Genomic DNA, 8328 nt, shown 5'->3' on the forward strand with positions numbered 1-8328 from the left:
GGTTGGAATCAAACGAGCAGGGACCGGAAGAAGTAGACTTAATTTGTCTAGAGCCCAGGCCTGCAGCAACATTGGACAACCACGATGATGAACATTGAAATTGGTGATGTGAAGGGCAATATCCCTTATCCAGCACATCGTTTCTCCCATGATCATCATGAAGACGGTACGATGATACAATTGCATGTCACGAACAATTGTCAGAAGTCAGAAATCTCCAATTCCAGGTTGACGGTTCTTCATGACGTACACATTCAGCAACAAGAAGCAACAAGCTCGAATCCAAGAAGGATCCAGATCCATGGATAGAACCTTATTTAGAAAAGGTTCTAAAGGTAGACCCTGATCCGTGTTTATGCCATCAGGGAAGTAAACCGAACACAAGGCCCCAATCTCAGCCAGATTGTATCTGGGTCCTGGGGGCAGGGCTGGAGTTTCATTTTGTTCAGGATGATGGTCCATCACAGCACATAGTTCCTCATAGGTCGGAGTTATTTCAACGTCTTCAAACTGGAAAACCATGGTGTTAGGATTGAAGTGTGCAACGAGCCAAGACAAGAAGCCATGGTTAGGTTTTAGGTCTTTGAAATATTTCAACTAGGCGAGTTGGTCCATGAGGGGAATCTGCCATAAGTCATCAGAGATGGATTGGACGAAGGATGAAACTTGGTTTCTGAAAGCCATGAAAAGAATTATCTAAGGAATGAATTTGTTCCGAATGCTGGGTGTGAAGAAACCGCAAAAGGAAGCCTTCATTTATAAGGACGTAAAGGATCTGGTGAATGAACCACCGTCATTACTCGACATGATGTCATACTGTCCATAGTCAATGAGAAGCATTTATGCATGGGTTGTGCTGGTTGCTAGATAATTAAAGCCTGCGTTAATAAAAGGGACAGTTTGTACAATAAAGAGGTTGAGTTTTTTATGACCGCATTAACAGCCTTGTCATGTAAGTACTACGATGCATTTCTGTTTGGAAAATGACTTTTATCACACTTCATTTTAGGTTCATTGTTTTATTCATTATTTATTTCAATTTATTCCATTTTTTATTATTATTATTATTTATTCCTAATAAATTGGTCCGCCGACTGCTAACAAGGTGTGCCATGTTTATGAATAAATGGGACACCGCTATTTTGTGTTTCTTATTGTGTTTGTATTTTGTTTTTGCAGGAATAAGATCTCACAATTGTAAAATATAAACATACATGATAATAACAATGATAATACTGTAAGAAATGTAAATGATAGCATAAAATTAATAGAACTGTACAATAATCCTAAAAACTACAAAATGTCCAAAATGTTCAAAAAATGTCCAAAAAATAAGCTGAGGCACGGAGCAGGACTACCGCCGCCTGCGGCTCGGACCAGCAGCAGCCGGATGGGGTGGAGACGGTGGTGCATCATCAGAAGAAGAGCCATCCTCATCCTCCTCAGAAGAGTCAAGCGGGATGCCCTCAACCTCCAGCCTCGTCCGAAGCCGCTCTACCTCCGCCTGGAGTCGACTCACAGCACTAGACTAACGAGACTGATGCCTCCGCAGCCTACCGATCTCCAGGTCCTGTAAAACAAAGATGTGTAAGGAAAGGTAAACAAATAATAAGGAAGAAGGATGAGATACAGGAAGACTGTACTTACCCGCTCATGTACATCAGAGTAGAGCCGACCGATGTAGGATCGGGCAAACCCGAACCGCTGGCAGATCTCCTAATACCTCTGGGCCGGCACCTGCAAACAAGAAACATCCATTAAAAAGCTATTCAGGTAAAGTGCTTCTAACTTGGTAAATTCGGTTTATAACTTACATGTGTAGTATGCTCAGGGTCCAGCTGCACCAGAGGAGGAGCCTGCCGAAGATCAGCAGGAATGATGATGCCGATCCCAGGCCTAGACCGGGATCCAACACCACCTCCATGCCCGGCGGGAACGGGACGTCACCCAGCACTATACCGGCCGGTCCAGCTGGAGCAGCCGTAGTACCCGCCTCAGCCGCTAGCTCCGCCCTGTAGTGAGTCGCGGTCTTATGCGTCTTCCGCTCCTGCATTAAGTTACAGAAAGTAAGGATATCAGTGGTCTGAAACAGTGAAATTAATAATGAAAGTAAATAAGACTGAAGATCAGAAAGTCACCTGAGTGTACTCGAAGATCTCGGGAAGCCGCGCCTGCATCCGAGAGGCGAAGTAAGAAGGGAAATCACCGACGGACAGAAAATCGTTCGCCGAGAAGCCCCTGTACTCCACCTCCAGATCCTCCCGAGTCAACCCCTCCAGGAGACACATGTGCCGAGGAGGGCCATGAGGCACCCTCCGCTGTGCTGGGGCCACCGGAGTGTCGAAAACCCTCTCCCCGAGGAAGTACCGATCAGCCCAGTACCCTCACATCAGCAGCCTAGACCGAGTGTGCAACTCAGCCACCTCCCGGCCCGGGTAGGTCCTCCAGGCCTCGCAGTCCCACGGAGTCAGGAACAGCTGCAAAAAAGAATCAGAAGTCAGTGATTATTGTGCATTAAAATAAAAGGAGAGACAGTTAGGCTAAGTGTACAGAGGTTCTGTTTGTACTTACATCGGACAGCTCCCGGTCGTTAAGGAAGCTCTGCCAGTACTCGGGATCCTCGCCACTGGCATAAGTGTGATGGCAATGGGCCAAGTAGCGGGGGATCCTCCTAGACTCGACAGGAGAGTCACCGCTCGGACCCCTTGAGTAGATACAGTACTCATATGACCATACCTGCAACAGAAACAGAAATGATATAAGCTGGTTGAACAGTTAAGAATCATAAAAAAAAAAAAAAGAAAAAGCTGAAGGCTGAAAGAATGTTACCTCCAGAGGCCGGATGAACAGCCAGTTCGACTCACCACTACCACGAGTCCAGACATCCAGACCGTGATAGAGATGAGCCAAACCTAGTGTGGCCCAGTCGAAGGACCCGACCTGGCTCAAATCCCTCATGCATGCCAACATCGCCGGATCTCCCTTATTCTGGGAGGTGCACAACAGCTGGGACGAGATGATGGAAAATAAGAAGGACCGAGCAGCCTGGTCCCTCTCCTCCCGAGTATACGCAGGAGCAGCAGGTCGGGCCTCCTCCGGCAACTCCCTCCAAGCGTCCAAACGGGTCCTGATCCTCTCGGCCCAGAACCGGAAGACCATCTCATAGGACACACATCCCTGCACGGTGTACCGAGTCTGTGTGGCAACACCAAGCAGAAAGCGGACTAGCTGAGCTCCAAGAGTGGCTGTCTGGTACCGAGCATCCAATGGGGGAACCGAACCAGTGAAGCGCCGGCCGGTGATCGCAGCATAGTCTACGGGCGTGAGCGTCATCTCGCCGAACCCGAACACGAAGGTGTGTGTGCAATCGTTCCACCGCTCCATCAATGCGTATCGCATAGCGGGCGGGAAACGAGGCTGTGTACGGCGCAGTCCTACAGCATAGTCCCCGAAGCCTGCAGCGACGACCCGAGCTCGCATAGGCAGGTCCAGCAAGTCCCAAAAAGCGAAAGCATCAGTGGCCGATCCACCCGAGCGGGCCTTGCCCAGATTAACCTGTAAGAAAATTTTCAATTTCAATAAATATAGTACTAACAATTATTCATTTTCTTCTATGACAGGAAAAATGAAAAACCAAGTTTCGATTTGAACCGTAGCTGCGTCACACAACTGTACAGCCGCGTCACGCCTCCGCACAGCTACGTTACGCAGCTTGGTCCCAGTTGCGCACCTTGAAGAACAGCTGCGTCGCTCATCTCAGCACCCGCGCCACGCCACTCCACAGCTGCGTCACACAACTGTTTGAAGTTTGGCATCCTAAGAACCGATGCGTCACAAAACTCAAAAGCTGCGCCACGCATCTATACAGTTGCGTCCCGCAACTGTTCAAGACTTTGCCTCGCTGACAAACAGTCGCGTCACGCAACTGTTCTTCCAAAGAACAGCTGCGTGACGCAACTGTCGAAGGTACGCAGTAATTCAATTTATGCCTAAATTCACTATGTTTGTGTTATTCTCATGCAATTTTCAGGGCAAAATCAAGTCGCCTAGAGATACCAACAAGCAAGCATCAATAAATCAAGCTCTAATGCAATGAAAAAGGGTCAATTCTAAAGTTCAAGGCAAGCTAGGGTTTCTGGCGCCTCGAACAGTTGCGTCACGCAACTGTTCACACAAGAACAGCTGCGTCACGCAACTGTTCATGGAAGAACAGTCGCGCCACGCAGCTCCTACCTGCGTGATGCGACTGTTGACGCAGGTATAAACTTAACAAACAGTCCTATCGCTACAGCTACGGATCAAAAAGCGGTAAAAACGAGAAATTTTTACTTACCTCGGACTGAAAGCCGCGCATCCGGCTCGTCTCATATCTGACCGGGAACTCCGTACCCGACAACGGAAGCAGCTGCAACGGTCGCGTCCCTAGTGTCAATGGGTTCCGGCTCACCGGCACCGGCTCGCCGTCGAAGGTCAGAATATCCGGTAGCGCCCCGAGGGTCTTCATCTCCCGAGTGTAAGCAGAAGCGGGGATTTCTGAAATCTGAGACATCGTTTTCAATTGAACAGTTCAGAGAATTTTCAATCGCTTAAGGTTTGTGAATAAGTGAAACTGAATTGGTTATGAAGGAAGTTACTCATAGTAAATATCTGGGCCCAAGCCCATCTCTCCAAGCAACGGGCCCAAGCCTTCTCTTCCAAGCCCAAAAGAACGACGGGCCCACAATCTTCTTTCAAAGCCCAATAAGCCCGTGCGGTCCATTTAAAAAACCACAACGGTCCACTTCGGCAATTTGATGTCGGTATGCGGCTCGTACACTTCAGCAATTGTTGTCTACTCACCGCACAGGGGGCAGAAACATCAAATTGTCTAGATCACCCTCAGGTAAGTTTTCTTTCAACCACTGTATCATAAAAGGTATACTTGAAAATGCAGATAACAAATTTTTGTTAAAACTTTTATGCCGAAATTTTTGCTAAAAATTTTTGCAAAATGATTAAAATATGCCTACAAAAGTGGATATTTTTTGTCCTAGGTCGGAATTCCGGACTGGGGGTAAAAGTATAACCTTTTGCTTTAATATGAGTCCTGTTTCATAATTAATGCATGGGAACATGTGATGTTCCAACATTTTTCTAACAAAAGGCAAGGTCTGTTTGTACACAGATATTGCTCTTTTTCTTGTGAACAATTTTTCAGGCCAACCGGTGATGGTTTTTCGAAGCCGATAGGTCTTACTGATTAGTGATGGTGCATTGCGAAGCTAGTCAGAACAATTTCAAAACAGTGATGATGTATTGCGAAGCTGTTTGAAATTTCTTCCCCATTCAATGATGTTGAGTTGCGAAGTTGACCAGGGTAAAACCGACATCTTTCGGGCCGATCAAACCGAGCCTCGAGGATGCCTTTTCTAAACCGACTGAAGCCGATCAAACCGAGCTGAGTAGTTGGCCTGCACTGTTTGTATGGATACGCGGCAACTGTACGAAAAGTAAGCTGCGTCACGCAGCCTCTACCTGCGTGACGCAGCTTGTTCTGTTTTCCTACCATATAAATGCATCATTTTACACTAAAAACGGGACTTTTTGACATTTTTTCTCTCATTTTTGCTCTAAAGATTTTAAGGCTTTAACCTAAGTTTATAGAAAAACGGCTAGGGTTTTCTTCCCCAAGAACTCAAGTGAGTAAACTTGAGGAAGATCAAACCGTTATACATTTGGTTTTGAAATCAAAAAAAAAAAAAAAGAGAAAAAGAGAAAAAAGAGAGAAAAGGAAGAAAAGAAAACGTTTGTTTGATAACCACATTTCTGGAATCGTGATACAACATCTCTGAACCAATCTCAGTGCATGCAATCCTCAAATCTGAGGGCTAGGTAACTAATCTAAACTTTATCTTTCATTTCTAGTATTTTATCTCTTAAAAATCTCATTTTCATAGTGATTAGTTGATCTGTTATTGATAAAACGTAAGTTTGCCCATTGTTGAACTCTTCTGGATTGATTTTAATCACTTTTGACAAAAAGAACATGTAAAAAAGAGTAGTTTGAAAGGTAGTTGCGACCAGAGCAGCCGCGTCACGCAGCTACTACCTACGTGACGCGACTGTTCATGTCCAAAAGCTCTTAACCTGGAACTGGACTACCCACGTGACGCAGCTGTTCGTGTATTTAGTTCCCATTTTGTCTATATATTTGTATTTAATATTTTGTTTCGAATAAAAGAATCAATATTTCTGAGAATTTTAATAAGTCACGAACAGTTCCGTCACGTAGCTAGGAGTTCCGTCACGCGACTGTTCTTCATAGAACAATTGTGTGACGCAACTGTTCCTATTTCCAGGGCAATAACAAAAGTTCCGTCACGCAACTGTTCTGCATAGAACACCCGCGTGACGCGACTGGTCTAAAGTTCCAGAACGAATAATGATAGATGCGCCACGCGACTGTTCTTCATAGAACAGCTGCGTGATGCGACTGTCTTCAAAGTCCAGAATAACTTCTTTATTTTGATTTAATTTCATGTTACTAAATAAATTCTTAATCTTAATCCGGAAAATGATCAATGGTGGGCAAATTAAGTCTTAATCAAACTAAAACCAATTAATTTATTGTGATTGTGAGATTCTGAGATTTAATATTTATTGCTTTTTCTTTATTAAATTATTAAACTCGGTTTGTGGCCCGCCTTTAACCATAAGGCAAGAGCGGGTCTTTTAATTATTTTTGCTATATATATATTGTGGATGAATGATGGATGTGATGATTAATTTGTGAATGAATGCAATGAATGAATTTATTTGGGACGGTTAATTAATTTTCCGCATAGGAACCCGGTTCAATCTATTTGGGTTGGGTTTATTTAAATAATTGGCTTTTTCTAAAATAAAATTAGTTAGAAATCGTAGGTTAAAAAAGAGGCCGGTTTTCCAGGCGTCGGTTTCCAACGGGCCAACGTACCCAATTCCCTTACCCAGAACCTCATTGGTTCGCCTGACCAGTTTTTCTAAATAATAGGCCTTGAATAAAATTGGGTTAAATGAAATCACTTTTATAAAATAAATCGGAAACGGTCCCATTGCCGAAATAATGGGTGGCGACTCAAATGTTTTATAAGACCGATTTATTGGCATCGCATATCCAAAAAGATTTTTATCACCGTTTTCCAAAATAAACAACAACAAATAAACCCAAAATAAAAATGATGTTTTCGGATCCTCCGGGGTGGGATTTCGATGAAAACAACTTAAAAGGAGCTTAATCTGAGACAGCGCAAATGGTTAGAGCTACTTAAGGACTATGACTTCACCATTGATTACCATCCAGGTAAAGCTAATGTGGTAGCATATGCACTTAGTAGGAAGTCCTTGGTTGCTTTACGTGCTATGAATACTCGATTATCTGTAGCTAGTAATGGTGCACTCGTGGCAGAGCTTATGATTAGACCTAGTCTACTTCAGCAGATTCGAGATGCACAGAGGGATGATGAGACAATTGCCTTGTGGAAAGACCTAGTCAGAGATGGAAGGAAAAAGAGATTTATGATTAAAGATGACGACTGCTTGTACTTTGGGGATCGAATTTGTCTGCCTAAAATTTCAGAGTTGAGGAAGACTATCTTAAAGGAAGATCATAGTAGTCCCTATGCTATGCATCCTGGCAGTAATAAGATGTATCAGGATTTGAAATCACAGTATTGGTGGCCGGCGATGAAGAGGGATATCACAGATTATGTGTCGAGGTGTTTGACGTGCCAGCAAGTGAAAGCAGAGCATCAGTTTCCTTCTGGTTTGTTACACCCTACTTCTATTCCAAAGTGGAAATGGGATAAGGTTACTTGGATTTTGTGACTGGATTGCCTTTAACTCCTAAAAAGAAAGATGTTGTATGGGTAATAGTTGACAGATTAACTAAGTCGGCGCACTTTCTTCCTGTTAGGACCGACTTCACCATGGAGCAATATGCAGAGCTTTATATAGATGAGATAGTGAGATTACACGGGGTTCCTTCTTCCATCATTTCAGATAGAGATCCGAGATTTACTTCTAGATTTTGGAAGAGGCTGCATGAGGCCCTGGGTACTAAGCTAAATTTCAGCACAGCTTTTCATCCTCAAACTGATGGTCAGTCAGAGCGGGTTATTCAGATTTTGGAGGATATGTTAAGAGCTTGTGCTATTGAGTTTGAGGGCAGTTGGGAGAAGTACATTCGACTTGTAGAATTTCCTATAATAACAGTTATCAGTCGAGTATTCAGATGGCCCCTTTTGAAGCACTATATGGTAGGAGATGTAAGACTCCACTGTGTTGGTCAGAATTGAGTGAGGGCAAGAT

The sequence above is a fragment of the Jatropha curcas genome, chromosome 6 (genome assembly GCF_041381405.1).
Source record: "Jatropha curcas cultivar XTBG-Jc1 chromosome 6, XTBG_Jcur_1.0, whole genome shotgun sequence".
Classification (NCBI taxonomy): Eukaryota; Viridiplantae; Streptophyta; class Magnoliopsida; order Malpighiales; family Euphorbiaceae; genus Jatropha; species Jatropha curcas.